General features: G+C 43.4%; 1 long non-coding RNA gene across 1 annotated transcript; it reads right to left on the bottom strand.

Annotated features, from left to right (window-relative positions):
• Positions 1-14404: 14404 nt before the first annotated feature.
• On the bottom strand, positions 14405-17255 carry LOC145717076 (uncharacterized). Its single transcript, XR_014140089.1, has 3 exons — positions 16381-17255; positions 16094-16150; positions 14405-15934 (listed from the first exon to the last, which is right to left on the bottom strand). It is a non-coding gene; the product is annotated as an uncharacterized LOC145717076 (long non-coding RNA).
• Positions 17256-18341: the final 1086 nt, after the last annotated feature.

Genomic DNA, 18341 nt, shown 5'->3' with positions numbered 1-18341 from the left:
AATTTAGCAGCTCTGAGTTCTTCTTGGGAAAAATATTTATTTATAGACAAAATCCAGCCGAAAGTCCTGGGACATAGACGACAGTCAATGGTACTGACTTTTTCTGCCTGTGTCCCTGTGTTCAATTATCCAACAATAATAATGGAACTAGTAGCAGTAGCAGTAGTAAGAGCAACTACTGTTTATCTGATGCTTTGTAAATGCTGGGCACTTTACAATCACTATCTCACTCAATCCTTTTAGTGCCCTGTAGACTAGTATTCCTATCAGCCCATTTTATACTTAGAGAAACACCTATAACTCAGGAGAAACAGAGTTTTAGAGCAATAAGCAGCAGACCTACATGTGGACTCTTCATTTTCTGACTCTTCCATTTATGTCCCTTTTATCACTTTCATGTCTTTTTCGTGTCTTTTTCCTCTGCATCACGAGAGACTGCCTCCAGTTTTTATCCTCCACATTACGGATCTGATTTTCTGTGGTGAGTTCTGTCACTGACTGCCTTTTACAGTTACTGGATTATTCTGTAGCATTGTCTTTACATATATCCTTTAATGAACTACCTCATTACATAGGAATATATTATCTTACCATCTCGTCTTTTATCTCTTGCTTCTTCGAATCTTTGCTCTTATTTCCTCCAGGGTGTAAAGCAGACTCTGAAATTTATTTGTATGGTCTGAATGAAACATATATTTTAAGAATGTCTTTGTCTATCTCTCAATGCTACATTTATCTTGTATGTTGTAGAAAGTTTTTTAATAGCCCCTCTGTAGTGTAAGTGTGTGTGTGTGTGTGTGTGTGTGCGTCTGAATATTTGATCCCGTATTTGTCCAAAATTTAGGTGGGTGAATTCTTCTTAGGTCTTACTTGAATAGACTTAGAATCTTTAAGTCTTCAACTGAAGGGCTGGTTGACCATGTCATCCTAGTTCAGGGACACAGAGGTCTATCAGAAGAGGTCTTATATCAGGGGAAATTTATGTTAACAAAAGTTTCTGCACCCAAATCATTGTTTGGCTTAGCCTCCATTCTGCAACTGACAGCCTTCCTGTACTTCTGTCTTGCCCATCAGGGAAAGCCCGGCCATATCACAGAAGAGTAAAGCCACTTCAGAGAGACTCCTGCTCAGAGAACCCCTGCTCTCTTGGGCTTCCTGTTGAATGTGGCAGGTTTCCCCTGGGCTGCCCGCACAGCTGATTCTCAAAGATTTTTCTATGGTAACAAATGCATTTTCAAGTGAAGAGTTCCCTGCTTCCTCATGGCCCAGTCTGGCCTCCAGGCTGTACGCCACAGGAATTGGGGGTGTCCCTTGCCTTGGATATTTCCTTCAACTGGATGCCCAATCGTTCCACTGATCAGAAACTCCTCAAAATTTGTGATGCATGTTGAGATCATTCTCTAGTATCACAAGTGATGTTATCTGTTCCTCATTTAAAATTTCCATTAAATAATTTCAGTTTGTTTCTTATGGGAGACTCATGTCTATAGGCACAGCATATCTTTCCATCCAAACCCCTCCCAACATTTTAGCTTTTGGCATCTGCTCCTGGTCTCTCAGTTGGGGCAATCTCATCAGATGATCCTCTCTGGCTTATTGGCTTCAAATCCACACATGACTCCTGGCTCCAGTCCAGCGTGCTGCACTTGAGGGCAGAGTCCTCTACAAGCCACACTTCAGTGGCACCTCCTAACCGGGTATTTCTGTCCTTGCTTCCATTCAGGGTTGGAAAGTTTGGACAGATCTCAGTTATTTATTGGGATCTTAATTTCTCTTACATTTTTGAGTAAGGTCTTTATTTGATGTACATCTTCATGCTTTGTCATATTTGCCTCAATAATTTCTCCTTCATGTTTTTTTTTCCCTTCTTTCTTTTCTTTTAAATGAAAATGTTCAGATCAGTTTTAAGTTGCTTTGTGACCTAAAAGGGACCAGGGTCTGGAGGGAATCAAAGTTAATTTAGAAGCTGAAGGCCCATGTCTATATTTCCTTGGCAGAATTGAAAGTGACTAGAAGATTCTGTCAGTGGGCTACAACCCAGCTGTTTCATGAAGCCCCAGGCAAGCATAAGGATGGCAGAGGATACCCAGAAATAGCAGGCCACATCGATCATGGCTGCGACGCATCAAGGCCACAGTCAGTTGAACAACCTGTTCTACTTATGCCTTCTTGTGCTAGGGTCGAGACATGCCGTGGATAAGGAGAGAAGAATTTTCTCGGTAAATAATCAGGGGGAAACAACCTCCACCAGAGGAAGAGCCGATTCCCAAGAAGGGGAAAAAATAGGCTCCGATTTTATGGAAAGGCAAAACTGGAATTTGCTGGGCCCTCTGTAGCTGCTTCTCTGTTAGAACTGCTCCAGACTTACTCTTGGATTCCAAGGAAGTGCGATTCGGACCATTCTGGTAGCTTTAGGGCTCTGAACCAATGGTCAAGGCAGGAATATGAGTAATCAAGCACTCCGTATCTCCCTTCTTCTCTCCCAGGGCTTTGTCTGGGCTCCCAACGGAGGAATGTCTTATAGGGGTCTTGTGAGCACGAAAGGGCGGCACTGTCCAGTGAGCGGAGAGAGGCAGCTAGTTGGAGCCTGGGGAGGACAGCGATGGGGGCCACTGATCTGAGACAGGGCAGCTGACGGGACATCAGCTTTGGCAGGGGAGGTGCTGACAACAGTGGCTGGGCTAGGAAGTTGCGTTGGCAGAAGTTAAATCAGCAGACAGCAGAGCGTAGGCAGTGGCCAGCATGAATTTTCCCAGATACAGAGCTCTTCTCCCATGAACTTGCTACATGCACACCATCTAGCTAGCACTCGAGCCAAAAAGCACTGGTGCTGTCCACCACCAGTGGAGTGAACAACAGTCGACTCTCTTGCTTTGCTACTTGCAAACAGCCTTTCAAGAACCCAGCCATCCATAAGTAGTAAAATTTCTGCCCTGAGGCCAAACACCGAGTAACTACAGGCTTTTTGTTACATTCATGTAGCAACCACCGGATTTCTTCAAATGGAAGATCATATCAATTGTATGACACACAATTATTTGTCTTACACTAGGAAATAAAAATGCTGCCAAATAAACCATGACGTACTAATGATGGAAAGTTATATCCTGATTTCAGAGATGTTAACAGGGGGAAAAATAAACCATGCATCTTTGAACTGGTGGAATACAATGCTGGGCCTTGAACCAGGGCTGCAGACAAGATAGACCGCACATCTGGCCTCAATGAGCTCATAGGCTGGTGGGGAAACGGATGCTGAACAAGCCATCGTGAGTGTTGCGCGGTGGTCTTCTCCAAGAAAATGACTCCGCCCCTGAGATGTGACGGGGGATGTGCTAGGTGAGGGCAAAGTGGCGCTTTCTAGGAAGAGGGATTAGCATGTGCGGAGGCTCTGAGATGGGAAGGGTCCCCTGTGAGCAAGGGTGAGTAACTGGAGAGAGAGTTGGGCAAAGCCAAGTCACGTGAGGTCCCTAGCCCACATTAAGGAATTAGGTGTATCTAAGAACAGTGGGAGGCCACAGACAGGGTGAAACAAGATCACATTGTGTTTTTGAAAAATCACTTTACCTGTGGTGTTGATGTGAGAGAAGCATAAGAACAGGTGCAGGGAGATCAGCTAGGAGATTTTTGCAGCAATTTAGATAAGAACGGATAATGATTTATAATAGGGTGCTGACGATGGGAATGGAAAGAAATGAGGACCCAAGCATATTTCAAAGGGACCCACGACTTCTCTGTTTGGTTTGTTTGATTTCTTTTTCAGGAGGGTCGGGGTTTCTGTTGGCATTCAAAGAAACAAGAATATTGACTAAAGAAAATTCCAGACGCAGACTGGAACCAGTTTCTGATGTTCCAGTGTTCATTTGTGCCTGGCTTGGAAAACAAAAGCTCCATATATTTGGATCTTTCCTAAACCAAGATACTACCCTATTAGGGCAAAAATTCTTCTACCATTTCAATAATAAATCCTCCTTCTCAGATTTATCTCTAGATATTATCGCCATGACCTTAGATGACTTCATGCTTATGAGCATGAAATGAGAAGTTTTATAGATTGAATCATGTTTAAAAAAAATTTTTAGAGCATCCTAACAAGAAACAGTTACTTAAAGAAGCTTTTAGCCAGGAGGTATTTCTAATTTATATGGGAGTATTAAGTACCCATCTATAAAATGAGAGACAATTCTGGTATCCTCAAAAAACGCATTGCCCTAGAAACAAAAAGGCCTGAGTCCCAACTTTCTTAACTTACTACCTGTGTGACACTGGGCAAGCCATCCAAATACATTTAAGGAAATGTGATTTGGACCATTCTGGTAGCTTTAGGGCTCTGAACCTTGCGGGGTTATATGAACATCAAATGAAATTCATAGCAAATATTTACTGAGTTCCTATTATGTGCTAGAGACTATGCCAGGCAGAAGGGATGCTTAAGACACCCAGAGTCTCTGTCCTCAAGAAGATTCTCACTGCAGGAAGGAAGTTGCATCCTATAAATTGCTAAAGACATGTAAGTTAGTACTATCATCAAATATTAGTGGTAGTAGAATTTCTTAGCAGAGAGTGTTGGGTCTTGAATGTTGTTAAGAGATAATTTTCAAAAAGGTAAAATTATGGCTCTCTTTCAAATAAAATGAAGATTTTATTCAACTCATTAATTAATGGAGGAACTACTAGGATGTTAAAATCATTCCAAAGACCATTTGAAAAGCTAAGTATTTATAGCAATGTTAGGATAAGATTGTTGAGTTAGGTACAAAACCTGTCAGGATTCCATCATGACCATAAATCATAACCCATTGAGGTTATCTCTTCCACCAGACAAAAATCATTTGCATCTCTATCAAAACTGGTCTGAAAAAAATCCACAGACAAGACCCTGCGGAAAGGGTCTTTGGCAACAGACTGGAGACTGTCAGGAGGGAGCAAAGTCCACCTCTGTGAACAGTGGGGCACTGGGCAGATGAGGGTGTTCGAGGGGCCACATAGGCCCACATTAGGGAGGGAGGGAAGAGGAGTTAGCCTGGGGTCATCTTGGATTCTCCTGGGGTAGATTGCCTGGAAGGATAATAGGAAGGGCCTCCAGATACTCAGGAGCTGAAATGGGCTTCATTCCCATCAAGGGGGCCACAGTCAGAGGCCCCAGAGGGGATGTCCCTGCATCTTTCATGAAAGCTTCACTGAGGAGACAGAATCAGCAATGGGACTTCACCCTGCCCAAAGAGCACCACAGCCGGATTACACCAAACCAGTCAGCGAACACCTTTCCTCCCCTTGACTTCTCTCCACATTCCTCCACCCCTCTCTCCACATTCCTCCACCTTATTTCCAACCCCATGGAAGCCAGAGACCACCCAGTGAGGGGGTAAGAAGGAGAAGAGCAAGGTGGGGGAAGAATAGGAAAGAAGCTGACTCACCACCGGTCTCCAAGCCCAAGGCAGGTCAGGACTGAGGGGAGTGGAGAGCTTTAACTCTGAATGAAGTGATGTTTTGACAATTATGTTTTGACTGGTTGTTTTATTTACTAAAAAGGAGTACATCCTTGTGATTGAAAATGTCAGGACTTTTGTTACCTGAGGATGCCTAGAAAGGTTTGAGAGATTTGACATGGACCCTCACACTGGCCAACTCCTTGGTCCTGAGTGCTTGGGATGGGGTGGAGGGAGGCTGGGTGTGCTTCAGATGCCACCTTCCCTCCAATCTGGGTGCTGGGCTTTCGGTATGGGCCAGGGAGGTGGGGGAAGGAAAAGGCAGATGTCTCTTTATTCAACTGCATACGATCGTGGCCTTCTGGGTTAGCTGGCTGCTATTCTATCTCATTTTCTATGATTTTGATGAGGACAGTGGTAGCCCCAACATGTCAGTTGATAAGGGGCTCATGCTCAAGCTATAATCTTGCCCATTAAAGATCCCTCAAAAGATCTGACAGAAAATTCCAACTCAACCCCAGTTGGTGGCTCTCCTACCATGTTCCTCAGATGCAGATGCCTCCTTGCTTTTTCTGTGGGGACAGGCAGGGCTGTAACACCCAACTACACCTACACAAATGGGGAGACTTTTTCTTTCTCTCATTCAGCTTGCACAGCCTGAGCAGTGATGACGGAACCAAATGCCAGCTCCTCTCCTCACAGACCCTACCTATCTTTGCAAATGATTAGAGAGGGGGAAGCACGCGACTTTAAGATGGTCCAAGGGCTGGAAGAACCTCCTTAGTCTTGGAAGGGAATAATCTTCGGCAAATGCAGCACTACCAAAATGGCTGACCCTTTCTCACCTCTAGGTCCTCTTCTCCTATGAGGTTGGGGTAGGGGTGGTGAATGGGGGAGGGTGGAAGCGTCGATTCTGGAATTAGTCCTCTCGATAGCCCGTGTTATTGTGGCTGGGCCCAACCACCCAAAGCCTCCTTGGAGAGATTACGACTCAGAAAGTGGGACACTAAGTGCCTTTTGTTCACCACGCCGAGGCTTGGTTTCAATTCTGGGGCAGCAGGAAAACCCCCAGTGGTCAATCATGTTCTAGTTGCTAGGGAAGAGCCGCAGAGACACCTACAAAAGAGCCCTACCCTACCAGCCGGGTGTATAGCCCCCGGTCACCAGCCCTGGAGCTCTTCATCCATAAAACTATGTCAACACTTTGAAAGTCCATCCATATTACTTGTCAGTAGCCACTCTTGAGTTAGCGTGCACCATAATTTGTCATCTACTGGGTGAAATAGGGCTACTGAGAAATAAGGCTGGAATATTACTAAAAAGTGGAGTGACAGAGAGAATTCATGCTCTGGACAGTTCTTTTCTACGAAGGTCAGTTGACGATCGAACATGCCCTCCCTTTGCAGGGAGGAACTGCTTATTTTAAGAGGGTGACCATTTTTATGTTTGCATGTAAGCAGCTCAAACAATAATGATTTCTTGGATTAGTTTAAATGTGCCTATTTCTCCTCTGTGACTAATTAAGCTGAATTCTGTGCATACAGGAAGCTGTTTGGCATTTGCCAGTATCTGTGCAGACCTGCTGTGTTTGATTACCCACCACTAGTTCATAGCGGTTGGACAGACCAGCCGGCTTCCAGGATTGTCTCAATTATCAAGATACCTTGTCACCTTTCTGGCCAACTTTTAACATCTTCACATAATCCCTGTAGAGAGTGTGTGTTTTATACTTGGCCTCATCTGGAGGATTAGTGAAAACGTCGGGCGCTTCCTCCTTAGGTGGCTAATGAAGACCCCAGCAATGACAAAAGTACAAATTATTCCCATTTTTGTCAGTTGTAAAAATACTCTTTCATTTATATTTTCTTCCAGATTTACTATGTCTCGCCCCAAAGTGAAGGACTGAAAAAGAAAGGTTCTGAATACCAACCTTATTAGACTCACAATAAAAAATTTCAGAAGATGGGTTAAAAATGCATCTATGAATTATAAATAATGTATAATATGGCTGTATAATATAGCACATACTGCAAAAATGCTGCTCTTTTCTCAGGGGGTAATTTTTATCCACTTGTGGATTTATATTAAAGTCTTTAGTCCTGGCAGTGAGATCGATGGTCGAGCTTTAATTGGGGCTCTCTGGTGATTATCTAGATTGGCAGCTGCAGTCAATCAGCTTCTAAAGAAATTTCTGAGCCAATGATTAGCCTGCTCCTGGAGATGTTAGGTCCCTAGGGGCCAATGATAAGGCTCCCGATCCCAGCAGAACCCTTAAGGACAGCAGAGCCGTAATTTTCCAAGTTGCTAGCCTACCTGGAAATACACATCTCAGCTTTCGGGCTGAGTCAACTCGGAAGCGTGGTATCATGGCGTTCACAGGATCCACTTGATGTTATAAGCAAAACAGTACTACTGGTCCCCTGACAGCTTCCAGGAAAGTAACACAATAATACCCTATGCATGTTTATAGATAGAGCACTTCACAGTTTTATATGGTATTATATAATTGATAAAATAACAATACGTTGCTGTTCTTTTCTGGGAGGAAATATACAAAGTTCACAGAATTTTTCCTTTCTGGTACATATAATATTCTTTTAGAAATATTATTTTCATATGAGTTAAAAAATCCAAACCATCTTTGGATTAATTTAACGTTTTATAATGGCTTAATCTCATTAATTCAGATTCCTCTAATTTAAATTTTATGATAATTCAAGTAGGATTGGGCTAAATTTGTTTTTTCCCCATCCTTGAATTATGGTGAATAATGGTAAGAAGTGTTCTATTGGTTAAAAAATGAGCTGCCAGTTTCTCATAGAGTTAAACGTACATGTTCTTCCCATATGACAATTCTCCTCGTAGGTATTTTTCCAAGAAAATGGAAATATAGGTGCCCCACCCCAGGACTTGCCTATAAATATTCACAGCAGCTTTATTTGTAATAACTAAAACTCCAAAACAACCCAAACATTCATCCACAGGTGAATGGATAAATGAATGTGATATATCCAAACAATGACATATGTATTCAGCAATAATGGGGATGAATCTCAGAAACATAATGCTGAATGAAAGAAGGCTATACACAAAAGATTGTATGCTATTTGGTTCCATTTATTCTAAAACATGCACAATTAATTTATAGTGACAGAAAGCCAATCAGCGGTGGTCTAGGGATGGAGGGGTAGATATTAAGTGGGCAAGGGCATAACGGAATTTTGTGAGGTAAGAGAAATGTTCTATATATTAATTGTGATGGTAGTTATATGGGTATATGTGTTTGTCAAAATTCAATGAAACATACACTTAAAACGTGGGTACTTTATTGTATGTAAATTATATTTTCATAAATTAGATTTTTTAAAAAGTGACATGTCATTACATGTATCTTCATTAATAACAGAAATCCTGTCTTACCCTTTATGTCTGTCTATGCTTCCCCTTTCCAGTGTTTTTTTTTTTAGCATTATTATTTCCAACATGCAAATGATGCAAGGAATTCCAGCTTGAGTTCAACAGATTATAAAACAAGAAAAAGAAAATTCAAGCCTTCCATCTCATATCTAACAGGACCCCAAATTCTACCTATTCTGGCTTCTAAATATTTCTAGCATTTTACATTGCTGCCTAGCTTCACCTCCGATGCCTTCATTTAGCTTTCACTTATGTCCTAACAGGTCTCTTTCGTGCTATGTTTTGATTTGAACAAAAGGATTCTCCACATCATCTTCTAGGTGCCAGCAAACAAAATGGTACCTAGAGGCCTTATGGTTGAGAGAAGGGCAGGAAACTTGTAGGGGAAGAAGCAAGACAAGGGGTAGACCTGGATAGGGCACCTGGGGATGTTTGATGAAGGTCTCTCATACTCGCTTCTGGGGTTCATATGATCGAGATGATGATCCTGAGTGAACTGGATTTTTTTCCATGGGGGTGGTGTTTTCTATGTACATTTTCTTTAGCACGTTAGTAAAGCCGCCTTTGGAAAGTATTAGCCCATTTCAGTTATGTTCAAAAGAAATAGAAAAAGGGTTGGTGTTCCCAGGGGGCTGGGAAAGGACAGGTGTGGTGGTGGCTACAGGAATCAAAGGTGGAGAACCCCAAGAAAGACAGGCCACTTGGAGGGGCTGAGCCAAAGCCCAAAGGTACAGCCTGCCCCAGCCCCTAGCCTCCACCCACCCTTCGCAGTTTTCTCCCAAGTCACTGCTTTTCTGTCTGCCCCTAAGAGAATCCTGTCCTGTATGTATGAAAGGAGTGATTTCCTTTCTGTCTGTATCCTCACATTCTTCTCTGATTGTCGCAGAGGGTGGTGATGGTGAATGGTCACCCAGGAGAAAAAAGGGGACGGTGTGAGGCCAGCTTAGTCCATTGTCAAAGGTCTCTAAGAGCCTTTCCCAGCTTCTGAAAGTGCCTTTTCGCAAGACTGGGGTCCTGAGGATAGCCTCCCGTGAGGGTTTCCCATCGACCACACACTTGTTGGCAGCACAGGCCCAGCTCAGAGATTTCCACCTTAAACTTTCAAAAGAAACCACTTGCTGAAAGTTCTGAAGCTGGGGATGCCAGAGGAGCCGCTGGGAATCAAACAAGTGAGCAAAAACCAAATGTGACTTTTGGCCCCAGGGGTGAGAGAGATGGAGATGAATGCTGACAGGCTCCTGCTCGACAAGGGCCTCTGTGGAGTGGAAATGGGTGACTCACAAATCAGAGTGGCATTCCCCCTCCACGGGCCGTCCCGTGAGCAAGGCCCGAGCAGCCCCACCCAAGCCCGTCAATGCACCCGCTCCCCGGCTGGGGTGTCGCCAGGCAGGCCCTGCCACCCCTAACGCAGGACACGTGCTTGGGGGTACAGCTTTCACCTCAAAGACAAACACGGATTTAGCCCAGCAGGTACTTCTCCAGCACCAAAAAAAGCAGCACACATTTTATCCTAGAGCTAATGTGGCCATGAGCGTTTTCGGGAATATCTTCTAGTCCTGGCTCTGCTACTGGTAAACTGAGTGAACTTGAACTCAAGTACGTCACTTCATTTTTAGGGGCCAGAGTCTCCCTGGCTATCAAGTAAAAAGTGCTCCTTGTCTTGTGGAAGAGGTAGACATGTAAGCAGCAATGACGTCGGAAGTTGGTGATGATGTGTGTGGGGTCCAGGTGAAGGATAGATTCATTCCATAGAGGGGAGGCGACATTTGGAGTGGGTCCCGGGAAACCCATAAGTTTTCCAAGTCAGGCAAGAGAGAAGGATGTTCCAGGCCAGGCAACATATTCCTTAAGGGCCGGAGGCAGGAGAGGACAGGGAGATCTGATGAGGCCTGTGTGTGGGAGAAGCCGTCAGTCTGAGCGCGTGAGAGGGGGAATATGGCTTCCTGCCTTCAGCAGAGGGTGGCCCTCCTGGCTCCTGCTTTGGGTGGCTGGGCAGGTGATGACTTAATTAAATAAAACACCCAAAGCAGGAGATGCTGGAAAAAGTGATGAATCTCATTTCTGACATGTTGAAATGAAAGTATCCATAGTTCAACCAATGGACATGTGGGGCAGACGGCTGGATAAACATGGCCAAAGCTCAGAGGGGTGGTTGAAGCCAGAGATGCAGACCTGGGTGTCATCGGCTTACGTGCATCTACATCGTTTCAAAGTTCCTCTCTAAATCCAAAGTCATCGGATCTGCGATTGTAAATTTTATAAAAGGAAAAGTTCAAAAATAAACTTCTCTTCTCTCCCTGGACTAATGAGGCACCTCAGTATGTTCTTCCCTGACTCCTGTTGGCTGTTGTTTATGGGCCACTGCAGGATATTCACAGGATTCCTGCTACTAAATTTTGTTTGAGTTTTTGTCAGCAACTAGTTGCAGTATTTTAGACAACGTAGCATGGCCTCAGCCCAGATAATTAAATTGTAACTGGACACCCAGTTGATGATGAATCCCAAAAAAGGCTTCAGCAATTCTCATCGCTTATCAGTGGCTCCCCCTGTTACGCGAAATACAGTTCAGGCTCTTTGGTTTGACATTCAGGTCTCTGTTTCCGTCTCTCTGATCGGTAGCCACATCACGAGCAGGCTTACGGAGAGGCCCATGCGGTGGGAAACGGAGGCCACCAGCGCCCAGCCACAAGAGGGAGTCTGGGTGCAGGTTCTCCTGCCCAGTCAAGTCTTCAGGGGACTGAGGCCCCCACTGACATCTTACCTGCAGTCTCTTGAGAGACCCCTGAGCCAAAAAGCCCCCAGCCAAGCCACTCCTGGGTTCCTGACCCTCAGAAACTGTGAGATACATGTTTGTTGCTTTCAACCCCCAAGTTTTGGGGTAATTTGTTAAGATAGGATCAGGAGAAGGAGACCTGAGTTCTTCTGACAATACATGGAGAACGGTCAGGGAGGGTTGAGGCTGATTTCCGCCGTTTGGAAGGAGAGGTCTGCAGAGAGCCGCAGGTCTGGGTCTCGTGCTGACGCTTCTGTCCATGCAATGAGTGGCCTTGAAAATGTCTAATCTCCTGTTTGGGCCTCAGTTTCCTCAATTGTAAATGGAGAGGGAGCACCAGTTCCAGGCTTCATTCTAAAACCCTTACATATGTCCTGCACTCGATAGTTTGAAAAATGTTTTTCTATATTATGGTCAAGACTTGGGGATGACAAAGACTAGTCCCCACAACTTGAAAGCAAGGGAAATGAGAATGGTTTTTGGGCATTAAACATCAAAATCAGCACATGTGGATTATGACAGAGACGTACAAAATTGCCATGTTTAGGAATAAACTGGCTGTATATGATGAAACTATACAATTACCTTCTTATCAATGAGCGATGGGAAATACCATGAATGCTCATTTTTTTAATGCATTAAAAGCTCTTAGAGGAGTTTCTGGAATATAGTAAGAACTTAAGAGGTGTTACTTATTATTTTTTAAATATATACCCAAGGGAAACATTGTAAACTAATAAGTGAGTTATTAAGAGAGATCAAGATTTGCTATATCATAAAGAAAGGAGCACATTACCAGAGTTTATTAAGAATTCTCACTTGGGGGGCACCTGGGTGGCTCAGTCAGTTAAGCGTCTGCACTTGGCTCAGATCCTGATCTCAGGGTCCTGGAATCGAGTCCCACATAGGCCTCCCTGCTCAGCAGGGAGTCTGCTTTTCCCCTCTGCCTGCCCCCCCAGGTTGTGCTCTCTCTCTTGCTCTCTCCCTCTCTCTCAAATAAATAAAATCTTTAAAAAAAAAAAAAGAATTCTCACTTGGTGTCCCAATAAGAAGCCAGGCTGCTCTGCACAAGGCTGGGCAACGGAGCCAATTGACAACCACATGCAGACACCAGAGGCGGATGCCTGAGATGCTCAGGCAGGATGCTTGGTCATCACCTGCCATCAGCGCTTCCGTAAGTTGGGTGTGACTTCCAATCACTGTTGTTCTTGAATTCATCAAAGCACTTTGTAAAACTCTCTATAGTTCTTATCCTTCTTGGTACTTCTTGCGGGGGGGGGGGGGCGTAATTGCTGCATTGTTATAATTTGAATATCATTTTGTTCCTCTCTGATGTTCATCACAATGTTCTTTATCTCCCAGGAAATAGGAAGGGGTAGGGTGGGTGATTGCTTGGGACTTTGCTCTATTTAATAAGCTAGAGTGAAAAGTTTGAAAATCTTTGACTTCATGGCCATCTTGGGCCCGGCTTGGTCACTACGTGACTGAATGTATGAACCTAGTTAGAGCAAAACTGTGCCAATCGGCCGTGGGCTGGCAATGGAAGCCAGTGGCAGGAGGGGAATGGCTGGGACTCAGGCTGTCAGTGCCCATCCACAGCTCTCCAGTGACAAGAGCACCTCAGTCAATAGTCCCGGTGGAAAGAGTATATCTAATATGAAGATGCACACAGGGGACTGCATCCAATAGACTTAGAACATCCCTGCTCTCTTGGCAAAGTCATCCTTGATATTGAAGGGATAAATCAGACCCTATCAGCACTGGGACATTAAATATTTGATTCTTCTTGCCAACCCCTTTTTCCCAACACCATACTCATTAAGTGAAATTCTAATTATGCTATGACTTTCCCTACAGGTCTCTAAGATGTTGGTCATAGAGAGTTTAAATATTTTGACCAGTATCTCCAGATAATGAACTTTCTGTGTTTATACCCTGTCCAAAGTCAATATTGCCATTCCCTTTGACATGATCTCAGCCTTCTAATTGATCTCCCAGATTCCATTCTTGCCATTGTTGCACTGGCCTGAAAAACGATGATTTCTCTAATGTCCATTTATTAAAACATTATCTCATAGGAACTTTTCAGTGAAGGCAAATGGTTTTATTATCCCTATAAACAGATGAAGAAATTGAGAATCATAAGTAGTGAGTGACTGTAACAGTAAGTTGTAGGACTGGGACTCAAACCCAGAGTTGGTACATTGTTACTATTGGTTTTGGGTACTTCACGATCGCTGATTACATAAGGGTAGTTTGTCATAAAGAACTAGTACGAGGACAGGCACATATTGCATCTTTTTTTTTTTTTTTAAAGATTTTATTTATTTATTTGAGAGAGAGAGCACATGAGATGGGGGAGGGTCAGAGGGAGAAGCAGACTCCCTGCTGAGCAGGGAGCCTGACGCGGGACTCGATCCAGGGAGGCACATATTGCATCTTAATCTATACTTCCTAGAGCTCTGTAAGGTGGATAGTTTGCAGATGAGAACACTGAGGCCCAGAGAAGTTAGATAAATTGCCCAAAACATGCAGCAAGCAACAGAGTCTGGGTTCAGACAGTACATTTTGAAAGTGTATTATTCTTTTACTTTATGCTTCATATATTTTTACTTTTAAGAACTATCCTAAACATTCCATTTCAATTTACATCCATGTTTACAGTTTTTAAAAATTCCATGTCGAACCTTTTAAAATCGGAATTCTATTTTCCTTAAAATTCACGTGGATGTGAATGTGTGTGTATGTTTTCTATTGTTGCCATAACAGAGTACCACGAAGTGAGTGACTTGAACAACTCGAATTTATTGTTTTAGATTTCTGTAGATGAGAAATCTAACGCTAGTCTCACTGGGCTAAAATCACAGCGTGGGCAAACCTGTATTCCTTTCTGGAGGCTCGAGAGGGAAATTTGTGTCTTTGTCTTTTCCAGTTTCTAAACATCACTCGCATCCCTTGGCCTGTGGCATCTTCTTCCATCTGCAAAGCCAGGGAAACAGGCTGAGTTCTTCCTATGCGGCCGTCTCTAGCTTTCTGCAGCTGGGAGCGATTGCCTGCTTTTAAGGACTCAGGTGAATATATTAGACCCACTTGAATAATCCAGTGTAATCTTCCCATCTCAAGGTTCTTAACCTTAATCCCATTTGCAAAGTCCCATTTGCCATGTAGGGATTAGGATATGGACATATTGGGGGCCATTATTCTACCTATCAGTATATATATATATGATATTAATATATAATACATTGTATATATACATATGAATTTTACATGTATTGTATATTTCTATTATACATTATACAAATATTATATAACCCATGCATCTTAAATTTTCTGCATATATACTGAATGTGCATATATATGTACATGTATGTATGTATACACATATGATACTGTGAAATAACTATGACTCTTTTTCCCAGTTGCTGTAAGAGCTTAACTTCCCCCATATTGCATGTCAGTCGTGGGGTGACTGAGGGGCTCTGCTTCATGCTGTCCTTACTCGGGGGCCCCAGTGGAGGGAAAATCCAGCTCCATGATCCACACGAGCTGAGATAGGGAAGGGAATGCATTGGTTTGTGCTCTCATTTCTGAAGCTTCATTCCCAAGTTCCACAGTGCCCTGGATATTTATGGACAGTCCCAGTGATTCCCTTTAAAATACATGAGCATCCTTTAAATAAAGTCCACATCCTTTAAAATAGAACCACAGGCTTCAACATGAAAAATCCCAGTCCCCTGCTTCACTCCAAAGGGCTACTCCCCAGCGGCAACCACGTTAAATTATTTTAGTGGTTTCTTCTAGAATTTACTTCCAAGTTTCTGAATACCATGAGTATAATTCTATTTCCTGATTTTTCCATTTTAGCTACCATCTTTTAATTCCTACTAGGGAAGATTCGACTTACCTCTCTTCCTCACACATAGTGTTTATAACCTCATGACCCTATAAACGGCACATACAGCTGAGCTATGTAGGTACTGTGGTTTCATGTTCTTTCTTGTGCTTTTTTTTTTACAGATTGAGTAAATGCCTCTTTTTTTTATTCCATTACCTTAGGTTTCTGTATAACTCTTATTCATTTTTCCCCAAGATCTCCTGATGGAGCTATAAAACTCCCCTCAAAATGTCCACACACACCGAGTTCTTCTGTAGTTCCATTCTGTTCCTCTGCTCCCAGTCCTCTCGTTCCAGCTTGGACAAATCACCTTCTAGGTCTGTTGACATCTAGGGGTTCTATTCCTTGAAAGCTTCAGGTTACCAATCAAGAAGAGAAGGAAAGACAGGAGGACTTCTGAGGTCTTTAACTCCTGTTCTAGAATTTTGATACAGGGATGAAGCATCATGAGAAATCCAAATAAGTTCCAAGGATGGGCTCTGCACCATGCCCTTTGGCCAAGGCTGCCTGTTCACCCCAGCTTGCCACCCCCTGGGTTCTGGTCCTCCCAGTCCAGCTCAGGTTCAGAGCACTTACTTTGACTTCTCATCTGTGCTGCTTTCATGATCTTGGCCATCCTCTGATCGCCACTGTCTTGGAACCAAGAGAAAGAAAGAAGAGAGGAAAAGTTCAGCATTTTTGGGGAGGGGGGTGGGGGGAGGAGGATTCCTAAATTCCTGAGCTCCAGCCCTAGAAACACCTCCATACCTCTTGCCACTCCTTGGTCCCATTAGAAGCAAAATTATTAGAATTTACTCAAACAGTGGAAAATCCAAGTCATAGAGGAAAACAGTGTGGAAGTTAAGATCTTGTTATGCTCTTACCTAGGAACTGATTGAATTTCTGAAAGCCCTTGAGGTGCTCCTGCTGGCAGCTGGGACTGAGGGTTCAAAGCAGAGAAACAGAGCATGTGGGGAAATGCTTTTACTTCATGATTTTCTTCTCACACCTGGCACTGAAATGAAATACGCAAGGGGGAGTGGGATGGGAATATAAATATTGCAATAATGATGGTAATGCTTTTCTACCTGGTGTGGGGATGTGATTCAGTTTGGACGTAGAAGGATGAAGCAGGGAGGGTGGTGAGATGCTGGTGAAACCCAGAGTTGGTTCAGAAACCTGAGCAATTTCTGCCTGCTTAGTCTGCCATCAAGGAAATTATCTTTTTTTTTTCTCCTCATTTTCTGTTATGTGTAGCACAACTGGAGATTAGAATAGAAAGGATGTTCCTGGGGCTTTCTCTGAAAACAACAGCCCCACCCCAATGACAGGGAAAGGATTGATGCTACAAATTACCAACTTGTAAATGGAAATTAATACTGTAATTAGCAAGATAGGAAAATCCATCTTATTGTAAATAGTGATACTTATAGATTGTGATATTCCCCCTGGGATCGCAGGGTTATTTAAGAGGAATAAATCAAGAACCACATTCAGACCCGTGAAAAATACCAGAAATATTCAGAGCAGACATACATCTACAGCTGACAATATTTTCACCAGGTTGTAAAACAGTGGATAAAGTCAATTTAAAAAAAAAATACACATTTGTGATTTTTGACACTTCTTAGATGAAAAGTGTTTTCAGATTGGCTTTTGAATATCAACATTGTCACCTAGACAGCTTTCTAGCAAACAGACTGAAGTCATTGGATAAAAAGATTAGTTTCACAAAAAACGAGGAGATGAATACTACATTTCAAATAAAAGCACGGGTCTCCAAGGATGCAATATAAACATTCGATAAACCTGCGGCTCTGATAAAAATCTATATAATGGCCTTACGTTTCTATAGCTATTTAAAACGTGGAACCTGCTTTCACATCCATTAACTCATTTGATTCCCGAGAGAGAGTGTAGTGTGGGAGGAGGTAAATGAGAGGGAATGTAAAACAAAATGATCCTCATTTTACAGATGAGGAAGTGGAGCCCAGAAAGATTGAAGCTCACGCTGCCTCCCAGGCATTAACAGACTGTGTGCATTTCATGTTAGCTGCCCCTGCCTCGGAGTTAAAATGCAGCCATACCTCTCTAGGCAGCCAAAACAGGGATGGTATTCTAACCACAGGAGGGCTGTGACTTCAAATTTATGAGTCGAAGAATGGATTGATGCCAGGCAGTTAGGAAAACCGCCCTAACGTCCCTCCCCACCAGGAATATGAGAATTTCCTCCTATTGGTCCCCATTATTACACCTATATTTGACAGACTGCTTAGGGCTCGGCTAGGTACAGTGCATCAAGCCTGCCTCGAAGCAGGGCTCTGCCTGTATGTATGTTTTCCCTTCTGGACCATGGGAGCCCACAGACCAGCAATCAGGTCTTCAATATGTGCCCATCCCAGGGCTGGTACTTCATAAACTTGTGTGGGGTTGAAATAAATCATGGGAACAGACACTTTGTAACGCCACCATTGGGTCATAACGTAGGCATGCAGATCGGAAGACACAGTTGCATCCACTTGGAGGGGTAGATGTGTCAGATGCTTCCCTTTTAAAACATGTGACCCAGTTCTTACCCTTTTACATAGTTTTGTCCCATTTCTTGGGATGAAGTCAATTATAGGTGACCCCCTCCTTTCATACAGATTGAAAATATGTCTGGAAGTCAAGTAACAAACTCATATGCTAAAGAGGGACAGTTTCCATGCTTCCATTTCCCAAAACTCTAAATCCCCAATCAGGAACACTAGCCTCGTGGCAGGTTTAGAGGAACCCTGCACATCTCCATTGGTGATGGTCCATATGATGTCATAGCCCCCACCCACCCACCTCCTGGCCCACACCT

This window comes from Leptonychotes weddellii, chromosome 14 (assembly GCF_054177405.1).
Source record: "Leptonychotes weddellii isolate Sample4059 chromosome 14, ASM5417740v2, whole genome shotgun sequence".
NCBI lineage: Eukaryota > Metazoa > Chordata > Mammalia > Carnivora > Phocidae > Leptonychotes > Leptonychotes weddellii.
The sequence above is the reverse complement of the archived record's forward strand: the minus strand, read 5'-3'. Positions and strand labels throughout refer to the sequence as shown.